Here is a 9,950-nt window from a genome sequence, read left to right on the forward strand (position 1 = left end):
CTATAAAAGCAGTAGAGCATTTACCTTTATTCAGCTTTAAGGAGAAATTCAATGATAAAGTTGCAAATATCTGCGTATTGCTCTTGGCAGTACTAAAAATAAGTCATTTGGATTAAACATTTTCAAGTAGAACATTTTATAACTTAAATAATATTATTTTTATTCAAGATCCCATTTGGTTTAACGCAATTTGTCTGAGATCATGTACTAATTTCTGTTCCAGGCACAGCCTTGGGAAGATAAAAATATTAAATACAATTCTTTGTGGGTTTTAAAAAATCGTCTTGCCTTATTTAGATTATGACCACCGGTGAGGCCTATGTAGCAATAGTATTCATGATTATATGTATAAGAAAAATACCAAAAGTATTATGTAACAGGCTAGAATATATTCTATTTATGTGGCAATTGAATTGTAGCCAGTATCATAAAATATTGTCAGGTTCACATTTTCTTAACAGCTGGAGTTTTTTTGTCCAATAAACTGCTTTCTTATATCTAACAAAAGTCTTTGTAGTAACTGTTAAATTTAAAATTTCATTTAAACCTCTAAACTGAAAAGCTCTACTAATTGACAGTGTTAAATACAGAGTAGTCCAAAAGTATGAATGAGGAGTAAATTACAGATGAAAGGACTGACAAGTAAAGAACCCATATGGATAGTTTGATATTTACATATTGGATCTTAATATAATATGCAATTTTGCCTTCATTTTTATATTTATTGCTTTCATGTGATGTGAAAGTAATGACTGGATTCTCACTCTTTCGAATGCAAGCCAAATACCTTCTGCAGAACTTATTTTTTGACAAATTTAAACAAAACCTGCTGAAAACTGGTCTCAAATTTTCACCTTCTGTTTAACATTTATAGCTCTCTAGTGAAACTTAACAACAAAAAGAGTGTTGGTAATTTTTTCTGCTTGTCTATCAAAGTCTGGGTTTCCTCTACAGAATGAAAATACCAGGGTTTTTGCAGTTTCTTAACATATTAGACTCCATGTTTTTTATAAGTTACCTGTTTGCTTCTGACTGGTAAAATGCCAAATTGATTTTTAATTGCAGCCTTGAAAATTAGAAATGGAAAGTAGAAAAATAAGTGAAGCAAATCATCTATTGAAGAAAGCTGAGGGCAGTTCGAAAGTTCAAGAAGCTTTTCAAAAAGGCAGAATGAATATTATTGTTGTGAGAAATGCCTATCCTGAGTATCTGCAGATAAAAAATTAGCAGTCAAAAAATTAGAGGAGTTTAGCTGAAAGAATTAAGAGCCATATGCTCAGAAAACTGGAAGAAGAAAATAATATGGGGGAAGGTTAACATCCTGACATTAAATCATGAGTTGTAATAAAAATTATGATATATTTTTACATGATCAGGTATAATTGACTGCTATGGCAGGTAGTGAAACAAAAATGAAAAGACTTGTTTCATCTGTCAGTACCTGGATGCACCAGAAGCTTCATCATATGTGTCTTTGAACTGAGTTAAATTGCTGTGTGAAATAAACCAGTTTTGCTTACAAAGTCTCTGTTCTATAGATAAAGTATTGTTTTCAGGCCAGTTTGCTTTGTTCAACTGTATAGGGTATAGAAAAATTAAGTCCAAATTTCAGACTCATCCTCAACTTTTATGATCTCTTCTATTTTTTTTTTAATTGCATATTTTCATTGCTAAAATAATCAAACTCATCTATGATTACATAAGTGCACAAAGGTCTTTAAACCATATAAGTCAATCTTTTATGAGCTGTAGTTTAGACTTTGGAAAAAAAACTTGTCTAGAAAAATACTGCATTAGTGTAGTCATGAACAGCAATTTTATAGATTTCTTTTGTTAAGTCTTTAAAAGACCCCTTTTTTTTTTTTTCTCCCAAAATTGACTAAATAGATGAAGCTAAAGGGAGCAAAGTATCTAACTTGTTAAAGATCCTTGAAAATCTCAGTTGTTGCTCCTCAAAATCATTAGATGCTTAAATTCCTTAAGGGATCTGATTAATTCTCTCTACAAACATCTATAACTGATTTAATGCCTAGGAAAAGTTTCAGTGCAGTTTCAGTATAAAGTTGTTTCCATAAGCATGCTTGGGCAAAGCTCTGCCTTTCAAATCTCCTGCATTTTTAAAAGGTTTTTCGACTTCCTTGTTTCTGTGAAATTGGTACAGAGAAGCTTGTACTAGTGAAGCTCACTTTTCCATTGGCAGGGAAATAACCCTACACTGGTATTAGGCATATTCATTCCACTGAGCAGATTTCCTATTTGCATTACTGAAGCCATAGTCAAGATCTTGGTTTTTAATAAATATTCAGAAAACTAGAATTAATATTTTTCCTGTGTATCACATATATATATATATATATAAAAATACACCTTATATAAAGAAAAGTTTAGTTTTCCTTTTCATTCCAGGTCAGTCAAGCAAATTCTGGCTTGTAGTTTTGTAATATCATGTTACCATGAAGATTTTCACACAGGGAAGAAAACCTGGAGCTGTTTGATTTTACATGTATATTTGTAGATTGTTAAAATGTTTTTACCAATCCATTCCTATCAAATGCATACTAATTATATTTTAACATTTTGATAATGTTATTATTACAACATATACATTAAACATATATACTTTATAGTATCATATCAGACTTACAGTAGGAATTAATTGTGAAATTGCAAAACATTTTCCAAAAAACCCAGTATTTCTATGTTTATAAGATTTAATTGAAATGACACTAGCCTTGGCTTCTGTTAATCCTATTAGTAAATCCTGGCCTTTGAAGAATTGTCCTTCATTTTTCCATTGGACTTGACTCGCTTCAGGTTTGAAAGTATCATCTTTTCTGCTAGCTGCAAAAATTGATGCTAAGCTTTAAAGAGCAGAACTCTAGGAAAGATGAAGAGGAAAGCAGATATAGAATGCAGTTGAATCTCTTTTTTCTGGATACAAACAAATATTGAAGGAGCTGTGTGAAACGCCTCCAAACAAATGTATCTTAAAGTCTGTTTCAGATTATCAAGTACTCCATTCTGTTATTACCTGTGATGCTCTGAAGATACAAAAAATGAAGAATTGGTGATGATGACAAGTAGGTTCTGTGAATAAGTAGCTCTCTCAGAGCACTGCCAAGATCTAAAAATGGCCAGATTGTGGAAGCTGCAGGCTGCCTGCTTTGTAGATGACAGGTATCCTGAAGAGAACAAAGTCAAACACTGCACCACATGTAGGCCACAGATATGACATTGCTGGAGATATTGTGCTCATTTTGTGATTCTGACAACTTCAGTGATAGCAGACTGGAGAACAGAGATTTTAGAAGTGTATGTGCATTTGTTTTGGGTAAAATTTTCAGCAATAGTCCCTTAACAAGGTGATAATTCAACTTACTCTAGAGGTCTCTCTTCTCCATTTTACAAACATCTCAATTATTTGTTTGCATAATTTTTTCTTACCAACTATGAGACACTTAAGTATGAATTATTTATTTATATACTTTTGTTCAGTAGAACTAAAAAGTTTGAATTTTGCAGGCTCAAGAAATAATCCCCCCCAAGGAAAAATATTAAATCTCTTTATAAACTGCAGCATGAAAAATAATCCTTATGACAGAAAGTATTTCCAGCCAAAACACCTTTTGAGAAATAATTTTGTGAAAAAAATACTAGAAAGTGATAGGACTGTATAATCAAAATGCTCCCAGTCCTTTGTGATCATACTGATTGAACAGAGGGGTTGATCAACATCCAAGAATTAGCAGAGGAAGCTAAAGAAGAAGATTTCTTGTGCCCTGCTACTTTCACATTATTTGTTGTTGGAATCAAGAGAAAGATAATCATAAATTGGTATAACTCAATTTGAGTGGCCCTCATTTTGCTGATGACATTAATCAGTAAGAGAAATGCATGGTTTTGTTAAAAAAGACCAAAAATTGCATACCTGTTAATATTCCAGCAATATTTTTAAATAAACTTCAAGTCTTTTTATTTATCTAGAAAATGATAGGTGCTGTAGTAGTGACATCAGGCATAATGTGATCTTAAGCAACAAATTTCATTCAAAAACTTGAAATACTTTTGGCTGCAGAAGCATGATCAACACTGACACAATATTAGCAATTTTCAATGCCCTCTCTCCTTTAGAGATATTTCTGAAACAACACAACAGTGAGAAACTTTTCTAGAATGCACTGGTCTTATCAGAAAGGTCCTTCTAATAAATTGAAAAGAACTGTCAGTGTTTTCTAGAAGTCTAAGGAGTGCAGACAATCTGAACACTTCAGAAATAAAGCATGAACACAGTTATATGGCAAATTCCACGACAGCTTCAGCTTAAAAAGAAAATAATAGAGGGGTATACTGAAATCAGATAGAAAAGGCCTTCATCATCACCAGGAAGATCAAAAATCCAAGCCCAGAACAACTTTGACAGGTGGTGCACATCTTTGAGGTGACAATATAAGCACAGACATTTTGGAAGCATAGCATCATGACTTTCTGTTTTCAACAGGATAAAAAGAGGTCACCCAAGTGTGGATTATATTTTTACTTCTGTATGTTGGTTGATCTCTCCTTACAATCTGAATAAGAACAGAAATTAAAAAAAATAACACTTCTAATATCACAAATAAAGGGTGTTACTTACTAAATGCATGTAATAAAAGCTGCAGAATAAAATGGCTATTTTGCAGTCAGAAATTGTCAACAGGATTTTGGAGGCTGTTTACTCAAGTAATCAGTAGGAAACCAAACATTATCATGGCAACTATCATCTTATAGATGCAGTAATTTGTATATTCTTTAAGTGGACTTTTTAATCATAATTTAATTTAAAAATCTCTTCACTGTGTTGTCCTCTCTCAAAAAAACCTTAAAACAAGAAGTGAAAGCATTAATTCTATTAATATTTTATGCAATTAAGGCTGCATGTCTGCAAACCCAAATTCTAATGCTTACCTAATCTTTGGGTTGAAGAGTCAGAACTGAGTTGGACATGGCAGAGATCCCACAGTTCTAGAAGTTTTTGGCCCTTTGGAACACTCTGACCTTGTGAGAGGTTTCAGGGCATGCACACACGGTGTGAGTGAGACTGAGGCCATTCTGGCCCTTTTGAAGGTGAGCTCATCTCATCTTCTATGCCATAGAATGGTTTAAGTTGGAAGGGACTTTAAAAATAATTCAGTTTCAACTCCCCTGCCATGGGCAGGGATACCTTCCACTAGACCAGGCTGCTCAGAGCTCCATCCAGCCTGGCATTGAACACATCCAGGGATGAGGCATCCACAGCTTCTCTGAGCAACTTGGGATCCATGTGTGGGTCAAGATACACCTTTAACAGTCTTAACACCATTGTCCTTGTTATTAGAGTTAGAGCCAGGATAATATCTTTGATTATCTTCATGTTTCATCTAAAAGTGATTTTTCCTGGTTCACATTTTCAACTACAACACTCCCTGAAAGCTCTCTACAAAGTGTCCCTAGCTCAAGATCATTAACTTCCTGCTTCATGTCTTCTTAAAAAGTTCCCTGTCTCACCTTCCTTCTGTGTCCCAAATGTGCCGAGTGTGTCACCTGCTCTAACATCCACAATAGCAAGTATATCCATCACTTACTTAGTTGATATTTCGGCTTCTAGTGAATAAAGGTAAGATCCTCAGGCCTTAGGTGCAACAGCTTGCATTAACTTATATATAAACTATAAGAGGAATGCACAACTTGAAAAAAAAAAAGGAAAAAACAAAAATAACAAACCAGAATGGATAACATGCAAGTTAAAAGCTATTAATGAAGAACCAGTGGATGATTTATACCAGGGTTCTATCTGTGCCCCATCTAAACCAACAGAACTGTAATTGATATACAAAGGAAAGAGAAACAGTTCTGAGAATTATGCAAGTGCAACAAAGAAAAAGAGAAAAATTAAGCGTTAAAAAAATCTAGTTTTAATAAGAATGTGCAAAGTTCTGGAAACCAAATTGGGCTTTTGTCAGGGGAGTCAAAAGGCTGAATTTAAATGTTAATTTTGATCTGTAGTGCAGAATGCATTTGGTAATGAAGATTAGATACAATTCTTTGTAGCAACTATCCTGTCAAATGGTGTGAATTATATCCTAATTAGTTTACAACCCTGTAGCTAGTCCATCTTACAAACAATTAGCTGAGAGATTTTCTTACCCTAGCATTTGATATGAGCACAATAATTTCTATGTTTTCTTCCTCCTGTCCCTTTCATTTCTTTCCCCATTTGCAGTTTAAGAACAAAACCTAAAGGGTAAAAGCATCATGAGTACTCAAATGACATTAAAGAACACAACTTGCCAAATGGTAGCCTTTTTCTCCAAGCCAAGTTAGCACTATTATTTCTCAGATTACAGCACCTGTGATTGATGCATATTATACAAGTACTTTTTGTGCAGGTGTCCGTTAAATTTTATGGTGCTAATAATGGAAAAAATCTGATTCAGTACTTTGTATAGGTCTGAGAGACATGAAGAACAGCACAATAGTGTTTAAGATAAATTGCTCTCTTCTATTGTTCTATCATCAATTGTCCTTTGATATTTCAAATTCAGAGAGTCTGCATTTGAATGGTATTGTACTGTGTTGTACAACAGCTTTTGGCCATTATTTACAGAGAGAAACATTTCTGCAAACACATATAAGACATCACCAAATAAACTTTCGGAAGCAATTGCTTTAGGCTGAAATTTGACACAGGGAAATAAACTTATCCACAATAAAACAAAATTAGTAGACATTTCACTCAGGATAAATTTGGCCTTCTGTTTTAAGATCAGAGCAAGAGTTACTTTAACTTAAAAATTAAATACAGCTCTTGACAGGATATTCTGAGTGAGAATACAGATGCTTTTTGATGACCTCTTTTGCCCAAGCAGACTCAAAAGAGAATGGGCATTACCTGTGACATGCCAACTGCTGGTGCTGTAAGCAAAGACTAAGTACAAAACAAGCATAACCTTCCAGAGTCAAGGTCACAATTTAATTTATGTTCAGAACTGACTGGCACCATCACAAATACACACTCTCAAATCAAGTGCTTTAAAAATATATTGTTCTGATCAAGAGACAAAGTAGTTAGAATTAACAAAACCATGGAAGGAGAATGTCTTTTAAAGCTAATGATAATTATTCAAATATATTTTGGGACAGAGATAAAAATAAAACTTGGTCACAATTGCTGATGCAATTTTGTAATTGCAAGTTCTTCATCTTCACTAGAAGACATTTCCTGATATATCCTGAGGTATCATTTGTGATTTTAGTCAATGAAATCCCATTAGCAACACACAATCAGCCCGGATCAAAGTACATCCTTATTAGGTGCAAACCATGTTAATGAGTCAGGGTTGGCTACGAAACAGAAATTCCAGATTTAAACCAGTCCTCCTATATGTTGACTATTGCCAACAATTGCACCAAAATATCAGTGATTGCAGCTGATTTTGAAATAATGAACAAACATTTTGTGTTTTCTCTAATTAATGGACTGATTTTGTGCCAATTCACTAATATATACAGTGAAACTCATTGTACATCTCTTAGGTGCAAAACGTTCTTGGGAAAATAATTGTCTTATTTTTACTTTCTTTTAGTGACCTCTCTCTTGAAAAGATAAGTGAGCCAATAGAGTTAAAATCTTGACAGATGTGTACTTTCATTTTCCCTTGTGTTAGAATAAAATTTTGGATTCCTTAATTAGTTTTTTTATACTCTTTGCAAAATATTGCAGGTTATAAATGGCCAGTCAATTCCATTTACAACTACTTCATTTACAACTCCAACTACATTATACACTGTAGCAACTTCCTTGGAATTCTTCAATCTACAATGTCAATAACGTCTAAATTAAGGTGTTTAATCTGATTAGGGGCAGATTAAGAAAGCACTGACATGACAGAATTAGTCTAGACTCTTAATTATCCACGGATTATGGCATTTGTCTTTCCAAATTAGAATTACAAGTGAAAGTGAATATATTAAGGAAACAGGTAAGGACTAGGCAAAGCAAAGTTGCACTGCATAGTATTATCACCTCCAAGTACCCTTCTATGATAGTAAAATTATGCTACAGACACAGTCAAATCACTGTTAACCAGAGGGAAGGCACGTATGGTTAAACTAGGAATTGAAACAAAACTTGGAGGAAGAAGCAGAACACAAGCCTTATCAGCAAAGTGACTCTAAGAGGCAATAATAACAAGAATATGAGGTTTATCACAACTTTTTCTCCATTTCTCTCTGCTACTTTAAGGGCCTATCATGTCCTTTCCTACCCATCCTACCTCCCCAGGAGAAATGAAAGCATTATGAGGGAAGTTGAGATCTTGTTATTTTTTTTGCCATCCTTCAAATCTAGAATTGATTATCATGTACCTCTTTCCCAGATACAAACCCAGTCAGAAGATGCTTTGTCTTAAGAAGGTAATCCCAGAAAAACTGAACATTTAAAGTGAAAGAATCCCATGTTATAAATAAAGCTTATTAAACTGGAGCTCAGATTATCTCCCAGGTAGCAAAAGGGTTGTATTTATATAGTCCATAGTATAAAATTAAGTGAAAGCCTGAAGAGAATTTTTCATCTGTAAGGGGAGAGTTCTTATTCTGTTCTACTTACCTAAGTCAGAACTATAAGGATTACAACAGTATGACCTTTTCTTATTTAAACTAGTGAAAAATACAAAGTTATGCCATTTAACGTAATGAATGTATCAATATAAGTCATGCTGTGGAGAAAAAAACAGAGACTGTAACTAATTCTGCTCCTGCTTGGCTCAAGCATGCTCTCTTTTTTTTGGCTGTGTATATGTGCACTGGCAAGTGCTCATCTTTTGCAGACTGAAAATAAAAAAGACAATTTCTACCCTGAAATAAAAATAAATCATATATTCTATTCCAGATTTGACAGCCTTCCCCATAAAGAGACATAAAAAGTTGGGAGTTGTTTAAGCCACATGCCACAAATCATCTTGCATGCTCAAATGTCAAGTTATACTTTACATGAGTCACTGACTATCTGGTCTTCTTGGTAATGTTTTTCTCCAGCTGGATTTGTATCCCAAGTCCATGCACTTTTTCTTCTCCTACATGGGAAAAGATATTTTAAAAACCCCCCAAACAAACCAACAAAAAAAAAAAAAACAAACTGAAAAACCCCATAAAAAGATTGTGAAGGAGCAAATTTGAGACAACTGTCTCATTTACAATTACAGTTATTACCTGACACAAGGCAGCTGCATGCTTAGTTGGATACCAGATACCCCACTCATACACAAACCTGGAAGACATTCATATTTCCTCAATTGCATGTGAAATGCAGAACCCAAGTCTGCAATATTTTACACTTCCCTCTTCCCTGAGTCTCTTAGCTAGACTGATCCATCTTGCCACCTTGATATTGGCAAGACACCTCGAGTCTGAGTATTTCAGGCACTGAAAAACCTGAACTAACGTGAAGTCAGCTCTCCCATTCCTTGATGTGGTTGCACAGTGCTGCAAGAGTGGGCGAGCTGAGCACCAGACTGTCCCCCTTTGGGACCACTATATGGTGTGATTTGTAACAGTGGCCAAAGCTGCTGTGTAGTCAGACAGATAATTAGGTAGTTCCATGTGAAGCCCACATTCCCTTCTTTTGCTGCTCCTGAAGGAACATTGGCGTAGCAGAAAATGTAGGCTCATATTTTCCATGCTTTTTGAATATAATCATTGTCAACATTTAAAATCTGTGACTATTTCTAGCTCGTCAGTAAAGCTTAAAAAAAATGATATAGCCACCTCAGGAGAATGCCTTTATTATGCTATCTCCTGAACCAAGCAGTTTCAGCTCATTGGGATTCAAGTAATTAAATGCTCGAGCAACCCCTGCAAGTCTAGACGGGAACGCCTGGATACACAACCGAGTACAAAGTGAGCAAGGCAAATGCTGTTCCAACTTCTGCTCCTTG

The sequence above is a fragment of the Sturnus vulgaris genome, chromosome 2 (assembly GCF_052056855.1).
Source record: "Sturnus vulgaris isolate bStuVul1 chromosome 2, bStuVul1.hap1, whole genome shotgun sequence".
NCBI lineage: Eukaryota > Metazoa > Chordata > Aves > Passeriformes > Sturnidae > Sturnus > Sturnus vulgaris.